The 24,601-nt window shown below is 38.1% G+C and overlaps 1 protein-coding gene and 1 long non-coding RNA gene across 3 annotated transcripts in view; one reads left to right on the top strand and one right to left on the bottom strand.

Moving 5' to 3' along the window:
- ADGRB3 (adhesion G protein-coupled receptor B3) overlaps positions 1 to 24,601 on the top strand; it is a 708,182-nt gene that overhangs the window by 448,221 nt on the left and 235,360 nt on the right. The gene's annotated exons all lie outside the window — the stretch shown is intronic.
- Positions 15,908 to 21,011, bottom strand: LOC311582245. The gene is made up of 3 exons (XR_014774051.1): positions 20,879 to 21,011; positions 16,972 to 17,067; positions 15,908 to 16,026 (listed from the first exon to the last, which is right to left on the bottom strand). It is a non-coding gene; the product is annotated as an uncharacterized lncRNA (long non-coding RNA).

Below are 24,601 nucleotides of genomic sequence, written 5' to 3'. Positions count from 1 at the left end.
GGTTTCCTTATATTGAGCCATCTCTGCATGCCTGCATGCTGAATGATAAGTTTCATGTGTTCATGGATTCAGTTTGCAAGTATTTTATTGAGTATTTTCGCATCACTGTTCATAAGAGAAATTCATCTGAAATTCTCTTTCTTTGTCAGGTCTTCATGAGGTTTAAGTATCAAGGTGACTATGGCCTCATAGAAGAAATTTGTTAATGCTCCATCCATTTCTATTTTGTGGAGTATTGGTATTAGTTCTTCTTTGAAGGATTGATAGAATTATGCACTAAAACCATCTGGCCCTGGGCTTTTTTTGGTTGGCAGACTGTTAATAACCACTTCTATTTCTGTAGCAGAAATAGGACTGTTTAATTTTTTTTAATTTAATCTTGATTCAATTTTGGCAAGTGGAAATGATCAAGAAAGCTTTCCATTTCCCTTAGATTTTCAAATTTTGTGACATACAAACCTTTGAAATAGGACCTTATGATTCTTTCTATTACTTCAGTGTCTGTTGTTATATCTCCCTTTTCATTTCTAATTTTGTTGATTTGGATAGTGCCTCTCTGCCTTTTTGTTAGTTTGCTAATGGTTTATCTATCTTGTTGATTTTCTCAAAGAACCAGCTCCTGGTTTCTTTGATTCTTTAAATTTTCTCTTTGTTTCTAATTTATTGATTTCAGCTCTGAGTTTGGTTATTTCCAACTGTCTACTTCTTTTGGGTGTTTCCGCTTATTTTTTCTAGGGCTTCCAGATGTATCATTAAGTTGCCTACATGAGATGTTTCCAGTTTCTTTATGAAGGCACTTAGTGCTATGAATTTCCTTCTAAGCACTGCTTTCAGTGTGTTCCATAAATTTGTGTATGTTGTTCCTTCATTTTCATTGAATTTTAGGAAGTCCTTAATTTCTTTCTTTATTTCTTCCATGACCCAGTTTTTATTAAGTAGAGAGTTGTTTAGGTTCCACGTATGTGTAGGATTTTTGTTATTTTTGTTGTTGAAGTCCAGCTTCTGGTCTGGTAGGATACAAAGTATTATTTCCATCTTCTTGTATCTATTGAGGCTCATTCTATGACCTATTATATGATCAGTTTTGGAGAATGTTCCATGATGTGCTGAGAAGAAGCTATAATCTTTCATATTTGGGTGAAAAGTTCTGTAAATATCTGTTAGATCCATTTCCTTCATGACATTGGTTAATGTCATTGTTTCTCAATTTAGATTCTGTTTCATTGACCTATCCTTTGGTGAAAGTAGGGTGTTGAAGTCTCCCACCCCTATCAATGTGTAGGGGTCGATGTGCGGAGTAAGCTTTGTTAATATTTCTTTTACAAATGTGGGTGTTCTTGTATTAGGAACATCGATGTTCAGAATTATGATGTCACCTTGGTTGACTTAGCCTTTGATGAGTATGATGTGTCCTTCCTCATCTCTTTTGATTAATTTTGGTTTAAAGACTATTTTATTAGATATTAAAATGACTATGACAGCTTGCTTCCTGTGTCCATTTGCTTGGAATACCATTTTCCTGTCTTTTACCCTGAGGTAATGTCTATCCTTGTGGCTGAGATGTGTTTCTTGGATGCAGAAGAATGTTGGGTCTTGTTTATGCATCCACTCAGTTAGTCTGTGTCTTTTTATTGGAGACTTCAGACCATTGATGTTGAGAAATGTCAATGACCAGTGACTATTAAGTCCCTTGATTTTGATGTTGGTTACAGTATTTGTGTGGTTGTGTTTTTTCGACGATGTAGTTATCTATTTCCCATGTAATTTTGATTGTAGTTTGTCACTTTGGGTTGGAGTTTTCCTTCTAATAACTTCTGCAAGGCCGGATTTGTGGTTAGGTACTGTTTGAATTAGTTTTTATCATGGAATATTTTGTTTTCTCCATCTATGGTTATTGAAAGATTTTACTGGATAGAGTAGTCTTTACTGACAGCTGTGGTCTCTTGAGGTTTGCAGGACCTCTGTCCAGGCCCTTCTGGCTTTATAGTCTCTGCTGAGAAATTGGGTATAATTCTGATAGGTTTGCCATTATATGTTATTTGGCCCCTTGCTGCTTTTAATATTTTTTTCTTTATTCTGTGTATTTTGTGTTTTTATTATTAGGTGATGGGAGGATTTTCTTTTCTGGTCTATTCTATTTGGTGGTCTATAGGCCTCTTCTATGTTTATATGCATCTCCTTCTTTAACTTAGGGAAATTTTCTTCTATGATTTTGTTGAATATATTTTCTTGGCCTTTGAGCCCAGCATCTTCTCTTTCCTCAATTCCTATTATCCTCAGATTTGTCTTTTCATGGTGTCTTTGATATCTTGGATTTTTTTGTCAGGAATTTCTCATATTTTAGTATTTTCTTTGATGGTTGTTTCTAATTCTAACATAGTAACTTCTACTGCTGAGATTTCCTCCTCCATCTCTTGAATTCTGTTAGAGATGCTTAGGTCTGCATTACTGTCTTCCTTTTCTGAGTTCTCTTGTTCCTAGCTTTCTTCTGTCTGTGCTTTTATCATTGTTTCATAATCATCTTCAGATTCTGAACTGTTTTATTGATTTCCTTCATCTAATTGTTTGCATTTTCCTGAATTTCTTCCAGTGTCTTTCTACGGGTCTTCAGATATTGAACTGTTTTATTGATTTCCTTCATCTGTTTGTCTGTCTTTTCCTAAATTGTTCCAGTGCCTCCCTATAGACCTCTTGAATGTCTTCAATCTGTTTGGTTGCATCTTTCTACATTTGTTTATGGATTTTATTTGTTTCTTCCATTATCATCTTCATTACTGTGAATTTGAGGTCATTTTCTTGTGTTTCAGTTGTGTTTGAGTTCTCAGAGTTGATTCCTTTGGGATAGCTGGAACCTGGAAATGCCATATTGTTTTGATTTTTGCCATTTATGATTTTATGTTGAGCTCTAGTCATCTTGCTGTCTCTGACATTGAGAGGTAGTTTCTGGTGTCCTTCCCTGAATCAGACAGGTGACCTGGTTTCAGCTCCAGGGTGCTTTACTCTACACTCTGGGCTCTCCACTGGGTCAGCAAAGGCCGGGGCTGGTGCTCTGCAGCCCAGGGATCAGTTTGAGGTAGTGTAGATAAAGCTAGTTATCCCCCTTTTGGCTGGGCTTGGAACCCTTTCCCTAGGCCACTGGGGCTTTGGGAGCCTAGGCTTAGTTAGCCCTAGAGTGCTGGAATCTCTGCTGGCTTATGGGGATTGGCTAGGATTCTGCCTGCTCCTTCTAGGCTGTGGGGCCTAGGATAAGTCCCACTTGAGAGAACAGATACTGCCCTATGGCTTCTGGGAGTTGGCTGGGCTTCTGCCCGATCCCTTTGGGCAGTTCAGTCACCTCTGGGCTTGTGCTTGCACTCTTGCTGGGTGGCAGGAACTGCTCAAGCTCCACCACAGCTTGTTGGAATGGCTCCCTGCTTTGGAGCTGGTGACCAGTTTTCTGCCTGATCCCTCTCAGGCCAGTTCAGACCCTCTTGAGAGTGTGGGAGTCCCAGCTGAGTTGTGCCGGCTGGCTAGGCATCTGCCTGGTCCTTCTGGGGCAAATCAGTTCTGCCAAGGTGCTGGAACAGACTGCTGGGATGTTGGTTTCTGCCCTATCTGATCATCCAGAGCAGCCTCAGATCAGTCAGCCTGAGTGTGTTGCTTTGGAGCTGTGGCTAGAGAGTCTGTCTACAGCTGCCTGAGCCCCCATGTGGGCCCTGAGTCCCTCTGTGGACTAGTGGTCCCAGCTCCACACTTTCTGGTCCCCCTGGGCCAGCCATCCCGCAGATCAGCCAGAGTGGGATACAGAGAGCCACAAGTAACCTCGGCTGCCCTGGGCTTTTGATTTTGTGCCTGTGTGGTCACCAACCTCTGGGGCTTTTCAGAACTCATGGGACGGTCTGAGGTCAGAATCCCTCCCTGACGTTTTCCTGCATTTTTCCCAGGCCCACAGCTATGGGTTGGAGTTACATCACCACAGATCAGTCTCAGATATAGAGTCCCTGGATATCCAGTTACATTGTACCTCAGGGCATGCAACAGCTCCCTGGTGGGTATGGGGTCAGGTTTCTGGGGATTGCACTGGTCCTCCTTGGGACATTGGGTAGCAAGAGGCCAGTGCCACCTGTGCTCTGTACTTTGCAGACCCTACTGACCTAGGGCCCTAGGGCTTTTCAGGTCTTGTGGTCTGTAGCTCCCATAGTCTCCCCATCCTGCAGCTCAGATAACCTGTGTGTTCAGAGGCGCCATCTTGGATTGTCCGACTTTTTTTTTTTTTACTTTACATCGCAATTGTAGTCTCCTCCCTTCCTCCCTCTACCCTCCCCCTTCTCTAGCCCTCAGAAAGGGGTAGCCCTCCTCCAATATCATCTGACCTCAATCTATCATGTCTCATCTAGACTGCCTGCTTCCTCTTCCTCTGTGTCCTGACAAGGATGTCCAGCCAGGGGGAAGTGATCAACATGTGGGGTCCAGAGTCCCTGCCACAGGTAGCCCTGACTCCTCATATTATGGGATCCACAAGGAGACTGTGCTGCCTATTGACTACATCCAAGTATAGGGTATAGGTCCTCACCATGAATGGTTTTTTGTTGGAGCATGAGTCTGTGAAGGCCCCCCTGATGCCCCTGATGCCCCTGCCCCAGGCCCAGATTTGTTGGCTCCATTAGTCTCCTTGGAGAGTTTCTGTCTGCTCCAGGTCTTTCTTTCCCCCAACTCTTCCATTAGACTTGTACTTTACCCCAAAGTTTGATTGTGAGTCTCAGCATCTGCTTCAATCATCTGCTGGGGCAAGTCTTTCAGTGGACCTCTAATGGAGGAGCTTGCCTATTATGCTTTGCTTTTAGGATTGCTTCATTACATCCTATAATATTTGTTATGTTTTGTTTTCATTTTTATTTGACTCTAGTTCTTTTTTATTTCAATCTTGATTTCTTTGATGACAAATTTATCATTTAATAGCTACTATGTTGATGAAGGTTTTGTAATGGGCTTATTAAATTTTTAATTTTCAGTATTTCAGTTTGCCTTTCTAAAAGTATTTCTACCTCCTCATTGAATTACACCTTCATGTCTTATATATACTTTCTTATTTCATTCATCTGTGTTTGCCTTCTCTTGTAATTCATTCAGGCATTTGCATCCTTTTTGCTTTATTTTTATATATTTATTTATCATTTTTTAAACTTTTGCACCTGAGATTTTGTCTACTTCATTCTCATTGGAAGAAGCTAATGTGTATTTGTAGTCAGAGCATTTATTTTTTAATCACTCTTGTTCTTTCAATGTGTGTATTTGCAGTGTCCACATGGGACTGTGTTCTGGGTTGTAATAGAGGTGAGGTATCTTTTTCCTTGGCTAAACTGATGTTTGGGGAAGAGGACCAAAAATATTTTTGAGTAGATTATTGTTTGCAAATAACATCACTGTCAGAAAGCAGGCCTATTATGAAACTACAGGAATAATCTAATTAGAACAAATCACCTCTTAAATACAAGTTATTTTATCAAATAAGGAAATATGGATACATATTGTGTGCACCAAGGCATTTGTTTCTTTGGATACAAGTAGAGAAAAAAGAGCACAGTAAGAAAGTGATTAGAATTGAGTTAACAGAGAAAGAGTAGAGCAGAGAAAAAATACAAGGAGGAAGTAGAGGAGAGTTGGCAGAAGATGAAGCAACTTAGTCTAAAGCTTGAATGAAAAGAGAGGGGTAAAGAAATGGAATCAGGTATCTCTGGGTGCTAAGTTACCACCACCCTATATACTGCAATGATCTATATGCTGTGAGAAAGCCTGTCCAAGGGGAAATGTCAAAGAAAAGAGGAAAAGAAGAAGAAAAAGGTAAGAGAGGAGATATTCAGACCATAGAACAGTGTTGACCTGTTGTTGAGTTTTACCCAGGAAATTATGAGCAAACATCTATTTGACCCAGATAAGACACCAACTACAAATGAAAGAAAGTTTTCCATCAGGTCTAGATTAGTGAGCAAATTAGTTTCTTGATGTTACTTAGAGCAGGACAGCAGAAGAGTTACAACAGCATAAATGACTCAAAGGCAGATGCTTCACCAATGAAGGCTGAATCCCTAGACCTTGCTGATTGACTTGCAGGAAGACTGGGCCCTTCTCTTCCCAGGAATTGTTAGTGTCTATAACCTTGGGATGCTCTTTGTGAGTTTGCATACTATGAAGTTTGTTTACTTTCAGAATATTGTCTTTTGTTGCTTCCTAGGCCTTAAGTGTTTCTACTGGCAGCATAAAACACCCTGACCAAGAGCAACTTGGGAAGGAAGGGGTCCCTTATAGTTTACAACTCTCAGGTCACACTCTGTCACTAAGAGGAGATAGAGCTGGAACCCAAGGTAGAAAACTGGAAGTAGGAGAATCCTCAGAGAATAGCTGCTTATGGACTTGCTCCCCATGAGTCTCTTGGCTAGCTTTATCATATACCTCCAGGTATATGATACCTGCCAACACAGGCAATGATCCACTGTCATTAAGTAAGAAAACAGAAGACAGATTTGCCTACCAGCAATCTGTTAGAGGCATTGTCTCAAATGAGGTTCCTCTTCCAGGATAACTCTAGCTTGGTCAGGCTGTCACATAAAACAGTGAGGTATAGAGGCTAAGTTCAGTATGACCTGCTGTCTTGTGCCAGCCTTAACTTAGCATTCCTCGCTGGTCTGCAGGATGAGTGTCTCATGTCTAGATGGTCCTTTGTGAGATCCAGGTCACAGACGCTGTTCCCATCAATGGGTAGTTTTCCACAAGTAAAGTTACAGAGCTGGTCATACCTCTTGCCTGTTCCAGGAATGGATGGAACAGAATAGATACTGTTCTTTCACAGGTTAGCTCATAGATGACAGCCAGTCCTAACGCAGTCACTCATTGTGTCTAGTGTGGCATCCTGTTTAGGCCAGAACTCTATTCTCTTAAGACTCCTGCCCTGAGCAGGTTTCTACCTTGCTCATGTGGTTCTCATTCAGCTTATTCCCCATATTCTGGAAGGATTTTATTGACCAGGTTTTGGTAAATGCCAGAGTCTTGTGACATTTGCCCTAGGTTGTCTACAAATGTGGTTCACAGAGATACAGGGTTATCAAACTACAATACAGCACAGGTCTTTTGAAGTGATTTCTGATTACTGTCCTTGCTTGTGTGTTGGAACAGAAGCTATCCCTGCATCTTGTACCTCTGTGGCTGCACCAAACAGTTGTGGTCTGCCTTCATCATTTTACTGTTGTTGTTCTGCTTAAAATTCTCTGCTACTGACAGTTTGGTGGTGGATTTTCTGTATGTTTTTATCTTAAGTATGGCTCTACTCACTTTCATCCCTGGGAGGGGAGAGTTCCCAGACCTGTCAATCACACTGGGGCAGACTCTGGATTTCTTCCTTGTATTGCTTCTTGTTTCATTTTGCCATTAAACTGGGTGGTTGTTTTTAGCCATCACTACTTCTTCTGATAGCTGTTATTTGATTTTCTCCAGTCTATTTCCTGAAATTCTAGCAGACCATAAATGTATGTCAACTGGAATCTTCCCTAATCTAATATGTATTTTTAAGTCATTTACTGTGCCATTATTCATGATATCAAATGCAGTCAGATTCACTTTTTTATTTAGCTTTAATGAAGTATTTTGATAAAAAGGTTTTGTTTAATTAAAATGGGATAGTGTCATGAACAAACATTAGAATCATATTCCAATTACGCACATTGAAAATCACTTAGAGAATTTCAAAATCAATAGGAGTTGAATTATATTAAGTAGTATTTCAATATATAGAGTAAATACTGTTTCCTTTGGGAATAAAAGTACAACTCTCAGTAAAAGTACTTACCCCTCTACACAGTCATTTGCTTTTATGGATTTGGTTTTGTCTCTAATAAAAGCAATGTATCTGTTTACTTACTAATGACTTAATTTGCTTGGGAATAGGCACATAGCTTAAGTCTGCTCATTCAAACCACAGCTCATGACTTTTTCTAGAACAACAAATCTCCTTTTGTGATGTCATGTATAACACAGTGATTAGTCCTAATGACAGCATCCAGGTCCTGTGTAACCTTGAGAAGCCAGCATTAGGATAAAGCTCGATAGTGGTGAAACCACAAGAGGAAGCAGAACAAAACACATCCCTTGTCAAATGAAAAGTATCAGACTCCAGTCCACCTGAAGTTAGCTTCAATAGTTGTCATAGTTACAGTTTCTACATCTGGAGTTAAATACCATTCCCAAAAGCAACTTGGAAAGGAAAGAGTTTGTTACACTTACAACTCTCCATTTATACTGCATCCATCACTCAGGGAAGTTAGGTGAGGGGCTCAAGGCAGGAACCTGGAGGCGGGAACCGAAGCAGAAGCCATGGAGGAATGCTGCTTACTTGTTTGATTGCTTTCTTATAGCCTGCTCAGGTTAGTTTCTTATACCATGACCACCTACTTAGGATTAGCACCTCCCACATTAGGCTGGGCCCTCCCATATCAATTATAAATCAGGACAATGCCCTCACAGATTAGTCTATAGGCCAATCTGGTGAGACCATTTTCTCAAAAGATGTATCCTCTTCTCAAATAACCAGCTTGTGTCAAGTTTACAAAAAGCTAACCAGGACACTAGTTCTTCAGCTGAATTATGTAATGTCTGGTTTAGTCACTTTGAGTTCAGTCTTCTGGGACATGGTTCCAAAGTACTTGTAATTGATGCCATGAACTATATTTGGTGAAAATTCTGTTTCACCTCAGTTGTGGAAAGAGCATGAGGAATGGAGCGATAGAGCATGCATGAGCCAATAGCTGAGGGAAAAAAACTTCTCCAGGATAATCTGGTTGGCAAAAAAAAAATGTTTACAAGTTTGATGGCATATTTAGCATGTGTTAGGATATGGATCATTTTCAATGGATTTGAAACAATCATTTAGAGTTACACTAATTTGGAATCTTCCCATGGACCAAATTACTTGCAGGTAGACAGCTCCTGATGGCAAGTGGCCTCTGTGATTTTTAGGGAATAGATACAGATGCTGCTGCAAACAGAGGTTAAAAACTCAGGATCTCAAAAAGGAATTTTTGTGTTCCCTTCTTAACCATCCATGCTCAGACCAGAAGTCCAGCAACAATAGTTAGCTCTAGTCCTGGGGTGGGAGGAACACTTGAATGCCCTCTCCTCCTATGTCTGGCAGCCTGTTTTGTCACTTTTATTTGGCTTTCAATACTTCTCTATCTTTTTTGAACCCACAGAAGAAAAAAAGTAAAAAAAAAAAAAAAAAAAAAAAACCCTGTTTAGCTTTACAAAATATGATTTGGCATGTGCTTGTGTCCACTAAAGTCCCAATTGCCACACTTAGGCAGATATTTGTGGCTTGACTAGATGCATTCAGTGTTAAGGAAGGTGACTTCTAAAGAATGTTCTCTGTTGGTGTATTGGTATAGAGGTACAACATGGAGAAACGCTGGGTGAGTGGCAGAAGGATATTTCTCCAGTTCCTTAAAACTAAGAAAATACTCCTATAAAACAGTTGTTTCTGTATGTCATCTCTCTGTCTATCATCTATTAATCTATAATCATCAATCTATATGTGTATACATACACATCCCTCCCTGGTTATTTCATAAAGGAATTATAATTCTCAAATGATATAACAAAGTAATGACAACTCAATTTCTAAAATATGAAACTAAATAAGATTATAGCCAGTAGAAGTTTCAGTTCATTTATAATTCTCAGTAAGTTAAGAAGGAAAGAATGATTTTCATTTCAAAGGATCATATTCATTCAAAATGACTAAATAAACATGTTAACATATTTTTGAAAAAAAAATTTATTTTATGTGTATGGATGTTTTGCTTGATTAGAGACATATGTGCCATCTATGTGCATGGAGGCCACAGATATTAGAAGAGGGTATGGTATTCTCTGGAACTAGAATTCTGCATGGTTGGGAACCATCATGTGGGAACTGGGAACCAAACCAAGGTTTTCAGCAAGTGCAGCAAGTAATTCTAAACTGAGGAACAAGCACCCCAGCACTAATCTCAGCTTATTTCTTAGTTTCAGGAACTTTTGGATTTGGGGATTTTGTTGTTGTTGTTTTCATTTTATGGCATGAATATGGGATAAAATAAATTTACATGAGTGGGGCTATTTGTCTATTATTTTGCTTCTGGGAAATTATTTATTCAAACTTTTTTTTATTAGGATCAGTGGGAATAATTTTTAATCTCTGCCTTTTCCTAATAATGTTTTGTAGTATCAAATGATTGAATGACTATTACTTTCAGTGTGACTTAAATACACATTACTGACATCATGGAAGTCAGATGAGTTGACTGAGTTCAGAAAGCAAAGGATCTTTCTTTTAAGAATATGAGGACAGAGGTTTGTTTTACCTACCCTACTAGGTCCCAGAGTCTTATAATTTTTTTGCATATGAAAGGCAGCAAAGGTTACAAGTAACACCAGTCTGGGAAAAAAAGAAGAAATATCCCAGTACTACTGTGCTGGGTTGCATAACTTAGTTTTCGATCACTGTTCCTTTAATACCTGGCTTGTCACAAGAAGTGTTCTACATTCTCTACTTCTGACAGCTCTATGGTTAATGCCACTGTCTGTCGGTGACTTTCAGATAGGAAAGCTGGGACCTTGCTAAATGATAAAAATTGTTCAGAATAAAAGAAAACAAGACTTTCTTCTTCTTTTCTCAGACTTGAATCCATAATAATTATACCAAAATTGAGATAAAAAGAGGCAGAGAGACAAGAGAAATACTAAAGATGGGGAGGCTGATGGGATGGCTCATTGGTGAAGAAAGAACATTTGTCTTGCAGATGAACCCTGTCAGCATCTATGTTTCATGTCTCACAGCCACCTGGAACTTTAACCCCATGGGACCCTTTTCTGGACTGTGTTGGGAGCTGCCCTGGCTGGCTCCCACACAGAATCAGTCAATCTTTCACATTCTCTTTCTCTCTGTATGTGTATCTCTCTCTGTCTCTCTGTCTCTCTGTCTCTCTGTCTCTCTGTCTCTGTCTCTCTCTCTCTCTCTGTCTCTCTCTCTCTCTCTCTCTCTCTCTCTCTCTCTCTCTCTCTCTCTCACACACACACACACACACACACACACACACACACACACACACACACACACCCCTCAATGCAAATAAAATTAATCTCTTAATGACAAGAGACATATGGAAGAGATTTTTGTTTTAACTTGCAAGATTTTGGAGCTGGCAAGTCAAAATTCTGTAACCCAGACAGATAATGTTTCATAGTGCACTCCTGAGATGAAATATTTAGGACATGTCCACATGTGATAAATCAGACAGAATTTTATGTAGAGCCTTGAGGAATAATTCCTTCTTCACGAGGAGCCCTCTGTTTTTACACCTAATACCTTTACCTGATTTCATGAGGCCCATTGTTGTATGTAGGGCAACTTACTCTTCTGTAAGTCAGCTGACTCTAAATGTCAACCACATTAACAGCAGCATAGAGACTGACCAAACAGCTAAGTGGTTAATCTAGCCCGGCTGACACACAACATTAACTATAGTAGTTTTCCAGATAACCCCTCTCACATACCTGCTTTTTCCCTGCACTTGTTTGAATGTAATGACACAGAAGTAAAACGGAATCAAAGAAACTGTATTTAGGTTCCGTGTAGGATTTCCAGGAGATTATACATTAGTGTGAGTGTTCAGGACAGATTGTGTTGGAAGGCATGAAAAAATAAATAAGCCTTTCTTTGATGAAATTCAGATAAGCAGTCAGAGGAATTAGGGGGGAAAAAGATAAGGGATTGTGAATGTCTATGCCCATAGGTTGCAGTAGAAATTGGAGGCATTCTCTTGCCCCAGGTGGGATTAAGGAGGTGGAATTTCTGAAGGTTGTAATATTAAGGCACAGATGTGCCTTCTTTAAGGTTAGAGGGAGATGAAGGTGTAGAGTTCTCCAGAAGGAGCTTTCATTAACAAGGTGATTGTCCTTGGGCAGGTGGCTCATCGCCTGGGGCAGAGCTTTGTGGAAGCACATTACCGCAGTGGCCATGCTGGGCTTGCTAATGTGCCACTGATGTGAGTGCTTCATTAGCGCCTGCCAATGGGGACTCACTCTGCAAGTCCAGCGTGGCCTGTGGGCTTCTGAGCTGTGGCTGCCAAGACTCCTTCTGCCTTTCACGTGAGCTATGCTGACTTCAGAACTTAATGCCCTGGGGAAACTTCTTCTCCTTTCAACCAGTAACTTATGTTTGTTTTTTTTTAATTGAAAAAGAAATACATATTCTGTGATTTAAATTTAGGGGAAAATGATAGGTAAACTGTATCTTTAATCTCACCATCAACATTACAGTCTATTTTAATGAACATTCTAACTTAGTATGAATATTACTGTGAAATTGGTTTTATATATAGGTGAAATATAACTAGAAATGGGTTAGGACCTTGAATACCCCTTTATACTCTGTCTTTTCATATATTATATCATTAGTAGAGATCTTTGTTGATTTACAAGCTATAGATGTTTTTAGGGCTGAATAAAATTTCATTCTCTTTCTCAATAGTAGTATAATCTCTGATAAAAGGTAAAGTATGTTATTTCTCTATAACACACATTCCTGAAATTTTGTAGCTGTCAGGATACCTATCTGTAAACCTGAAGGGTAGAAAAAAAAAATACATTAGTAAACTCTAAATTACCAGCCGCTAATAAGAATTACATTGAGCAAAAATTCTTGGAGGCAGTGGGTAATACTTTAGAAGTAAATGTTAGTTTAAAATTTCATTATCTCAAGTTCGGAAGCAAGAGTGATGAATCAAGGACACTTCATGCTTAAATTTTTCATTATCTTTAGCTTTGAGGCAGCAGACTCCACAGCCAAGACAAATTTTCAGTGCCCTCTAACTATTGTCTTGTCATCTTGTGTCTGAGTATGATTTGCTTTATTGAATTAGATTAAAATTAAGTCTGGAAGCTTATTATGCAACAATTTCTAAAGAACACACGTTCCCCCACCAATGCTTGCTTTATGAATTGCTAATACCCACAGCACAGGGCTGCTTTATTCATTTTTAGAATTACTATCTCAACACATGTAAAGATAACAGTATTATCTAATTGTAACAACCAAACTTTTCTTCCATGTTTTAAAAAAAAAATTCTTCTATCAGGATATTCATTTTCCAAAGTCATAAAGATAACCTCCTAATTAATAGTTTTTAGTCTGTAGGCTATATGATACAGCAATAAGACAGGAGTCCTTGGGGGCACTTGGCTCTATTATCAATTAAATTGAAAAAGCAGCTAGCTCTCAGTGTCACCATTTGAAACATACAGTGACTATGATATAGTGGTGATTTTTCATGGAGACCAGAGAATCTTCATCTAACTTATGTATTGCATTGTTGACCGAGTATGAGTCCTGGGATTTTGTAGTGATTAAAGTCAAATGCCAAGAAACAGTCCATCCACTCTAGCAAATTAAATATGAAATATTAAATATGTTATTGGATCGACTAGAATGAATGTAGAGACTCCAGAATCTTCAACATGGAACTTGGCCAGCTATCTGGCCAACCAATAATTCTGTTCTAATGGGGGAAAAGAAACAGTAGACAGGGGAAGCTGGTGGGAAAAACATTTTCTGTACTTTTTATGTTTTAAATATTTTAAAGGAAATACTAACCGTGGGGAAGAGTAGAGGGTTTTTGTTTTATTTTTTAGTTTTGCCAGACAGCATGCTGCTTATTCTCCTTGTATGATCCAACAGAAAGCATGGATGCTTGACTGTGATCGTCTCTTCACTGCCTTACATGAAGAACAGTGTGTACTTTTACTACAAGACGGAAAATTGCGTTTCAAAACGAAATCATTTCTCCAAGTTTTAGTTAGCAGTTATCATTTTACATCTGTCTAAATTTGGTTTATAATCTTAAGTTTTTATTCCTTACTTTAAAAGACACATTTATGATGTCTATGTTTTTATAGAAGTCTGCAGACAAGTTAAAAATAGTGTGGGACACAGAACCCATTTCCCCGGGGAAAACTCATTATCTTTTCATCTTGTTAAAAGAGAAGATATTCAAGCTGTGTAAGGCTATGTAATAGAAAAGCAATGGCTAAAGCTTTAGAGGACTTCTTCTACAGGATATGCTTTAAAATATGAAGTCACAAATAATGCCGTGTGTATTCTACTATCATGTATAGTTTGTGATTAAATAATAAAAGTGGAGAGTGGGAGAAACAGTCTTCCCCAGAGAAGAGTACACCAATTGGCTACCTAAGACCAAATGGTCATCTTTGAAAAAAAATACATACAAGTAACATTACACAGACTGAGCAGGTTATTACAGGAATTTATATGCATATGCATTTCATATATGCACAGAGCAACAATAAATGAAAAAAGAGGATATGAAATTGAAAGAGAAAAAGGAGTGCATTGCAGAGTTTAGAGGGAGGAGGATGGAAATGTGTAGTTATATTATCCCAAATACAAAAGGCATAATGAAAATAATAAAGCAGTATTTAAAAGTAAAGTTTGCTGCATATTAGTAAATCCAAATCAAGCTTCATTTCATTATTTGGGAGCTTTTGTTCCTACTTGAGGAACTGTAAAGACATTGTTCAGCAGGCATTCGGGAACTGTGTCCTGAGTACCTGGAGTGTGCCTGGCCCCTTTCTGAATTCTGATATTGTAACAATGAACTAAGTAGGCGCCCACGCCAGGTCTCCCATAAGTTATACATGCTGCAAGAAGGTAAACAAGACCAGTCATGTGCCACATCTCTAAACGCTAAGTGTAGAAAGGTAAGTTAAAGGAGATGAATATTAGTGATGGGAAAATAAGAGGAAAACAGTGTCAAAAAGATTACCTATGGAAATAATCGCCAAGAAGGTGACACTGAGTGGGGCCTTCATGGAGGGAAGGAAGTGAACCAGGAAGATTCAGCAGGAAGAGATTCCAAGATGGCTTTATGGCAGGTGTGGCATTGGAGCTGCAACAAAGAGTTTGTGCCCAGAGAGTGGCAGTAGAAAACTGAAGAGATGAATATACTAACATGCATTGTATATGGCATCTTGCAGGCCTTTGTAAAATCTAATTACTAATAATAAAAGAGGGGCCAGGCATTTTGGCACATGCCTTTAATCCCACACTTGGGAGGCAGAGGCAGGCGATCTCCATAAGTTCCAGGCCAGTCTGGTCTATGAAGTGAGTCCAGGACAGCCAAGGCTACACAGAGAAACCCTATCTTGAAAAGAAAAACAAAACAACAAAAAAAAAATAAAGGAATAAAAGAGGGTCCAGTAGGCAAAGCTTTAAAAATTTGGAACCATTCCAAAGATCCCTTCCTTTCACATTTGCACTTGATTGATTGCTATATCGGGGTAAACTTCAAGGACTAATGACATCTACTCCATAATCTCGGTGGGCATCACTGATGCTGGTCATAGGACATTACACGGGACTTGGATCATTGTTTCTTCATAAGTAGGTAGCATCAAAAATAGTCTTTTCAGTTTTCTCTAATGTTTAATATTTCACCTTCTTTTTAGATTTTACTCACACGGGTTTCCAAGCAAATGTCTTTTTCTTTTTTCCACAAGTGATCACATAATTAAAAATTCTGACCTGCCTATAGCCCAATGATTTCATTGTTTCAAAAAAATCTTATCATTGCATACATCATAATGTTCCTATAAAAGAGACTGGTTTTATTGTCATGTTTCCATGTCTTTAATATTCCCTTTTATAATTGCTCATAGGTAAGCTTTATCTACGCTAAAGAGGGCAAAAGTTATAGTTTCTGTCCGACCTTCAGCTGATTCTTCCTTTTCTGCACATCAGTTATTTTTCCTCTAGCAAAAAGGATAGCAACAACAATACCTATGGTGTAGGATTTAATTGTGACTATTATTTACAACTTACCTTTCAGATGTCTTGGGTCGTAAGGCAATGCTCATTTCACTGTTCAAGGCTATTTTCTCAATGTTAGCTCTATCTTTTCTCCATTGAAGCCTGTTTTTCATGATGAAACAACACTTTCAAATCTTCTGAGGGGAAAAAATTAAGTTTCTTTCTTCTTTTCAAATTAATTATTTCTATTTCCCCCAGAGCCTGCTATTGTATTTCCATTTTCTGGAATTTATTTTTATTTTTGCCATGAATTTTTTTTCAAGATCTTGGAGATGGTTGAATCAGGAGAGATTACTAGGAAGAGATGTGAGTTCAAATAATATACATAGCTGGTGTGGAGAATACTGTGTGTTTGTGTGTGTGTGTGTGTGTGTGTGTGTGTGTGTGTGTGTGTGTGTGTGTGTGTGTTACAAGTCTTTTTCTCGTCCATAACACCTTCTGGTATGAGATGTTCTCTATGGTGCCCACCACACCTGACAAGCAGCTTCCTCTTGTAATTGATGTTCAAGGAGCACTCAAATATGCAGGACTAATGCCAGCTGAATGTGTTTCCTAGAGAGTACTACCTATCTCCTCCTTTGTCATATTTCTACACCATGTGTGGACATCCAGACGCGATATGGTCTTCTTCATACAGATCAGAACCTTTCTTTTGAGACTGCTTGACTTTACTATTTTGTATATATCTCCTATGGTCTATAGGTCTACTTAGCAGTTAAATCCTCTAAGAGGGAGGAAGGTAAATTGGTAAAAGGCCCTTGAGATTGGTACCTCTGTAAAAGATATCCTATAGGATAACCATGTGCCCTATACCATCTGAAGTTATAGCTATAAGGTACTGTCTACAAACCATCCACCAGATTAATCCCAGTACCTTCATCTTGGCTTCCATAGCCCCCAGAACTACAAGAAAGAAAGTTCTGTTGTCAATAAGCCAATAGACCATTAGGTTTTCTTGTCACATTGCAAAAAGACTAAGACAGTAGCTAAAGAGGAACAAGCACATAACTGGCCCAACAATCTTTAACTTCTGTGATGACTCTGAGAGTTTTCCAGTGCTTCTTAGAAACAATACTGCTTACCTCCCGCTTTGAAGGCACTTTGTTCTGCTCTGATTTCTGTTTTAGTCTATTTCCATCCATATCCACTTCTCAGAGTTACTGTGTGTCTCTTAGGGCCTGTTTTTAAAAATAGATTGTATACCATTTTGGTGAATTGGGGAAAACAACCAAAGGATGGTGAAGTTTTTATCTGCCAACCATTTGACCCATAGTCAAGTCCATGGCTCTCAATTTGTGACCCTTGTGTTGCTCTCTTCTTTGATTAAACATTAGACAGATTTTATTTTCTGATATTAATACTAGGAATTTAAAAATAGAAAGAAGCAAAATTGGCTTGAAGGCTTGTGATAAAGGAAGACATGGCTGAGAACACTTGGTGGGAAACAAATGTGAGATAACCTAACTTCCCATTTCTACCCATGGTACTGGGTATGGTTCAGTGTCACCTTTCACTATTTCCACTGAAAAGAAAAATTATTATCCAAACACTGGCAATTTATTTAAATGCAGGACATCTTAATGCCTACAGCATTATAAAAGAATTATAGGGGTGATGGAGTAAAGAAATGAATGGAAATGGTTAGAAATCACCCTTTCCTCACTTTTCTGCAAATTGAAATATGCATGATTGGAGTGTTTTATTTTTCTATGTGCTAAGAAATAGTCATGGAAGGTGGCATAGGCATCAAGGTGATACCCAGTTAGACAGTGGGTAAGGTACAAGTAAACTGAAAGGCAGTAGGTTCGGTTACACACACACACACACACACACACACACACACACACACACACATACATGCACAGGCACATGCACACACATGGGAGGGTGAGTTTCAGAAACATGCTATTTCTTATCAACCTTCAGGATGAGGAACTAAGTCAGGAGCCTAGAAGGAACAAACTAGTCAGATGCCCCTAAACCTCTGAATGGTCCCAATAGCAAAGAAAACTCTGGGACATGTTCTTTGTTCATAATATATGAGGACAGGAAAATAAGAAATGAACAAAACTCGCCTTAAAGCCTTCATCTTCTTACCATTTCTTTGATGCACCCAGACTACCTCCTATGACTATGCTTTGGACTGCTTTGACAGAGGTTTCAGTTAAATAGGAAGGGAAGAAAATTGGAAGAAGAAAGTTTTTAATAGAGAAATATGGTAATGTTTGAATATAAACATGTGTTTATCCAGGATACATGATGGTTTTCAAACTGAAATTGATTGAGAAACAGTAGGTCTCCAATAGATATAAAAGGTAGGTCTCCAAAAGATATTTTAAAAATTCAAATTTTTGCTGTTGGGTTTTTTTCAATAAAAATAAGTATTAGATGAAGCTGAGACCATATTAAATAAGAGTAGGAATATTTGTGAAAGAAATATGTAAAGGATTTTATGCCTAACCAGAGCTTTGCATTTAGTGTATAATTTTGACCTTTCAATACTATATTTATGCATGTTGCAGGAAAACACTTTATATATGCTTCCTAATAAAATATTTTATTGATAATTAATTTAAAATAATTATGTTTTCATTCCATGAGATAATATATCCATGTCTCCATCTCTTCTTAAGTTTAGGGACTGTCATAGTCATTCATAATTGTCTGTACAACATCTTACACCTAGTCAGATACATTCATCAACAAATCAATCATATATCACCCACAACAGATCTCACCCATCAAATTCAAAGCTATAAAAACAGAAAACAGAGCTGAGATTGTACCTCAGTTGTAGAGCACACGTTTAACATGCACAAGACCCAACAAACACCCATCATTGTCACCAATAACAAACATTTGCAAGCTATTATCATTGTGATTATGAGCCACCAATGTATCATATTTATTATCATTCATTTAAATATCCAAAAATTGGATATTGGCCATGACCTATGAATTCACTTCATATTGGATGTGTTTACATCAACACTATTTTCACGGGGATATCCTTGAAACAAATCATTTCTTTTTTCTTATGGAGACAGGGTAGCTCGGGCTGGACTGGACGTCTTTGTATAATCCAGGCTGGCCTGGAACTCACAGAAATAATTTTGCCTCCTTAATGCTGGGACTAAAGCTGTGTATCACCATGCCCCACGATAACACATAAATTTCCTTGTATGCATGTGTTATTAAAGGTGGTCATCTTAGTTACTTTTCTATTGGTGTGAAGAGACACCATGACTAAGGCAGCTTATAAAGGAAAGGATTTAATTGGGTTGGCCTTATAGTTTCAGAGAGTCCGTGATCACCTTGGTAGGAAGCATGACAACAACCAGGCCTAGTGCCGGATCCATAGCTGAAAGCTTACATTTTTATTCACAAGTTGGAAGTAGAGAGAGTGAAAATGGTCCTGGTGTGGGCTCTTGAAACCTTAAAGCCTACTCCAGTGACACACCTCTTCTATCAAGGCTTTCCAAAAAGTTACCAAGCACTCAAATACACAAGACTACAGGGGCAATTCTTACTCAGTTCTCTACAATGGTGTTCTTTTTTATTTTAATTTTTACTATTTTAAATTATGTCTCTGTGTGAATACAGAGTTTCATAGATGAGAGGAAGTTGGGTCCCTCTGGAGCTAGAGCTACTTATGGTTGTAAACTGTCTGACTTGAGTGCTGGGAGTTAAATTCTGGTCCTCTGAAAGAGTGGTATGTTCCTTAAACATGGAATCGTCTTTTTCCCCCCCTGAAATAACAATCCCAAGCCTGAAGTTTTAGTCATCTGTAATGTGAAAAATGAAGTGCCTGGTACTCTATGCAAATATCCTTTGGGTTCAAAGTTACCCGTTTGTCTCTGTCATTGCAGTGTCTGAAGTGTGTTCAGGCTTTTTATGTCTGTTTTTGATCTCTGACTCCTATTAAATTTGATCATATGCAGGTCAACCTGACCCATATACTATACAAATTGTTTTGGAGATATGAGCCTTAATATCAGATAATTTCTAAATTCACCCCCCAAAAAACTCCTTTGTGCCTTCTGTTCCACAGACTGTAATTACCTCTTTTATAATTATGTCAGGTCTCGATGACTATATTGCTTTAAAAATAATACAAGAGGAAAAATACCTTTTTTATTTTAGCTGGATGATGTTTTCATTTTAAATATTAAATACTGATACCAACTTTTAACAAAACACTTTAAACAAAAGTTTTGTTTACTTCATCTGAAGGAAATAACTGTGGTTGCGTTCTTGTCATTTACTTATGTATCAAAGCTGTGCACTACTGAATACAAAGTAGAATCTCATTCTGGCAAATTTCCCACACTGCCTGAAAACAATTCAATTAGTTAATCCAACTCTTTATTTATCTAACAAATGGAGATTTGATAGTGTGGTTGAAAACTGCAAATTCAGCTTCTTGTATGGTTTCTATTATTCAATAGCTAAGAGACTAGAGAGATGCTATTTGGCCTTTCTGTGGCTTACTTTTCTCTGTTACAAAATGAATGCATTCTATTATCCACCCAGTGTACATAGAAGTAAATGAGCAAAAAAAGAAAAGTACTAGTGCATCATGGTTAGTTTTATGGACATGTAGCTTTTTCCTCCTCTATTATTCTAAAAGAGGCAAAACTTTCATTACTTATACCCCCGTGTGTGTGTGTGTGTGTGTGTGTGTGTGTGTGTGTGTGTGTGTGTACATGTGGAGGACAGAGGTTTAATGGTAGGTGATTCTCTCTCTTACTTTCACATTAAATTTTGAGACAGGGCTGGTGAGGTGGCTCTGTGGGTAAGGTAGCTGCAAACCTGATGATCTGACTACGATCCCTGAAGCCCACATAAAGTAGAGAGGATATAACAAATTCTATGAGATGGGCTTCTGATTTCTGCATTATGTGTTGTAGCACATGTGCATCCATACAGGTAAAGCAAAAACACAGACAACTAAGAATAAAAATGCTTAAAGGGGACATAAGGTCTCACCTGACCTGAAGCTCACACTTTCATCTAGATTAGCCCATAAGTCCCCTGGAATGTCCTGCATCTGCCACCACACCAAGGCTTTACTTCATACTGGAGATCCAGGCTGGGGTCTTGCTGCTTGCTGAGCTGTCATCTTCTTTTTTTTTTTTCTTTTTTTTTTTCAGAAGATCCTTAATGTTAGGACATCATGATATCAAGACAAGAACCAGGTTTTTACATTGTAAATGTTAGAACTTTTGTTACCTGAGTCCTGTGGTGGCCTGAGAGTTAGTATAAAGTAAAGGCCACAGATTAGATCTCCTGGCGTAGTGTTTGGACACAAATGTCTTGTTAAAAGTCCTCCTTTAGCCCAAGCCCAGAGATACTCCAGGCCAATAAGGAAAGAGCACAAATTGTAAGACTCAGCATCAGATTCTATATAAGCAATTTATCTGCTTTCCAAACAACCCCAGTTATACTCTTTCCAGTGAGCAACTGTAGTCAGGCTGTGTGTACTCTATGCAAGGTTAGCTGAGTAAACTCTTTACTTCCTGAAGACTCCATTTATTTTTCTGAGATGGGCTCTCTACAGACAATTCAGAAAGACTACAGTTTGCAAATTAATAGCCCAACCTGGCCTTGATTTGTGATTTTTTTTTCCCCTTCAATATACCAAATGTTAGGACTACTCTCCCACATGCTGGATTTCCAGGAGCACCCCTCACCATGCTGGACAGGACATACTCTTAAAGTTTGTTGTCATTTGAATGACAATCTATCTGCTCAGCAGGAAAAAGATCTAAGAGCCATCACTTTATTTGAAAGTCAAATGCATTTCTGGATTTTTACCACATCAATTTTACTTTAAATATCTAATACCCAAAACCAATATGACAAAATATATGGCTTAAGTCATTTATTAATATTTAAGGCTGAAGTTTAAGAGAAAGAGGAAGTTATCAAACTCGGTGGTCCATGATTTAAAGATGATTACTGCTTAAGAATAATGCAAATAATTTAAAGTGTTCCATTTCTGACTTTGATGTATGGTGATTATAAGTGCAGTTTATTCCTAATTCTTTTCTGCACTTTGGTAGATCATATAAATATATACCAGCTTTCCCTGCAAAGGGAAAAAAAAACCTTGAGAAATCATTGATCCCAGGCTTGAAGCCAAGCAATCTATTTTTAGTACTTTCTCAGTAAAGTATACAATAAAAATGTAAATGGAATGGTGCTACTTTGGCCTAAGATCATATTTTAAAGTATAAATTTGGCATTGTTTAAATTCATTTTCAGACCATCTTTAAGGAATTTGGATACTTAAGGTGTCTTCATATCCTAGTTTCACATTACTTCTAATACCCACATCTCTTGAAATTTTACAATACCCAGCCTTGATTAATATCTAAGGATCCGCTTGATAGATGTTCCATGCCAGACCGCTGAGTTGGCACTCTGTTAGTTGGGTCTGAGTTGGCACTCTGTTAGTTGGGTCTGAGTTGGCACTCTGTTAGTTGGGTCTGAGTTGGCACTCTGTTAGTTGGGTCTGAGTTGGCACTCGTTAGTTGGGTCTCTCTAAGGCTTCTTGCAGCTGATAGTCCGGTTCTTTTTGAGTTGGCAATCTTGTCTCTGTGGTTCTCATTTTAGCCAGGCCCTTCTTAGAGTAGGCAGCTCAACATTCTGGAACGCCACTAGACTATAAATTCCTTGTTCATCGGAAACTGTGTTGTATTCCTCTGCGTTCACCTTTACAACTTCATTAGGTAGGCATGCTTTGGTGTCGACTTCATAAGTGTGCTAGGCTGACATGCAAAATAAAAGTGAGAGTGAAGGCACATTATAATAAAAATTTTGAACCAGGGAAGCTCTTAAAATGCATCTTCTGCCGTCTACTTACTAGAGGGTGGCAAGGATTCAGAGCATGTTTCATGAATCAAACACGTTTCCATGGAAACTAATGGAACTCCTTGAAGCTGTAGATAATGCACATGAGATTAAAACAGAGAAGAGAAAGAGGTTAATAAAGAAGTTGGAAAGTGTCATCAAAGAAAGATAAAGTATTAACAAATGACATCGGAAAAAATAGCCAAGGAGAGAGAATTGCTAGGCAATTAAGAGTTAAAAAGAACTTGACAAGGGAACAACAGATGCAAAACTGGGGATAAACAGAAAAAAAATTGAGAAGCATTATCTATCCTACTCTATTGCACTGTGCCTAGTCTGTAAGTCATGCCTTCCCACAGCATATCTGTGTGCCCATGTGCTTGACATAACTCTTCTTCCAGGAAGGGAGAGGTCACTCTTCTGCACTAAGAAGACACCTCCCACAAACACTACTCTACCAAGGATGTTTCTTCCTTTTAGTTAGTTGTTTTCTTGCCTTTTGCTTTGCTTTTCTCTGGTGCTGGGGCTCGCACTTAGAGGCACACTAGGCAAGCACTCCAGTGCTGAATTACACCTCAGTCCTATTTAAATGTATGGATTCAAAAATTAATGCAAATCTTATCTTAGATGCTCTGTGCACTGGATTGTTTGGTTTTTTTTTTTTTAAGCATAATTAACCCATTTATTTTCAGCTGTAAACTTGATTTAATGAAGTCAACTGTGGACCAGTTTCCCCATACTTTCTCTGCACATCCATTAACTGTTTTCATGATCTCTTTATTTGTCCACTATTATTTTCCTTATTTTTCTATCTACCGTTTGTAATGCTAATCTAATTTATTAGACAGTATTTTTGTTTTTAAATGTTACATTTATGAACAGATTATTAACATATTCACTCGCTCATCATTTCTTCATAGTTCACTCATGCCTATGAATCCATTTTATTTTGCTTGAGATACATCCTTTAGTTATTCCCTTATCTAAAGGGAATACAAGAAGCTTCTCTTGGTCTTTGTCCAAATATATTTTTATTCAAAGTTCACTGTTGAATGTTGTAAGACATAGGACTTTGGGCTAATTTTCTTCCATTTTTATGGCATGTTAATGAAAATAAAATATCAAGAAGAAAATTAAGAACCATTAAAAACAGAATGATGTCTGAAAAGAATCCATGAATCTCAAGTATTGGAAGAAAGCCATTAATTATTTTGAAATTAAAATCTAATATAAATTCACTTGAAATTAGAAAAAAGGAGTATTTAACTCAACGCTTTTCAGTATAAGATATTTAATTAGAAATCATGAAGTTATTATAGAGGTCAAGTAGAGTACTGAAAGCTAATATTGAAAATAATATCTAATTAAAATAAGATGAGATGACAATGAATATTCTCATTATTTATAGAACCAAAGAGAAGAAAAATTTTAAAAATTTGGACACAAGTCTGTCATAGTCTTCTTTTATTATTATTGTTTCTATAATGGAATGTATGGAGTTACTTGAGAAGCTCACACTTTTGGATTATGAAAGTCTAAGATTAAAACTGCTTCTGGGCATTTTCACTAAAGTCAAGTAAATGTTCTTAATTGGGCATCCTCTTCCCAGTTAATTTCTGTAAGGGTCTCATTGTGGGTAGCACGATGGTGGTAAGAATTTGTAGAAGAGATCCTCAGCAACTCAAGAAGCCAGAGGTGTTCAGAGGTATTGAGACACCAACACACTCTCTTAATACAGCAGCCCACCAAAGAAACTAACTGAAGTCTTCAGAACTAAATCAACCTCTTCAGAGGGCCACAACCCCAGTTTACTAGCCACCTTCCTCCGGACTACACCTCTTACAGGGACTACTGCCG

Source organism: Acomys minous (genome assembly GCF_964271855.1).
Source record: "Acomys minous genome assembly, chromosome: 13".
NCBI lineage: Eukaryota > Metazoa > Chordata > Mammalia > Rodentia > Muridae > Acomys > Acomys minous.
Note: the sequence above shows the minus strand (reverse complement) of the source record. Positions and strands in the feature narration are given on the sequence as shown.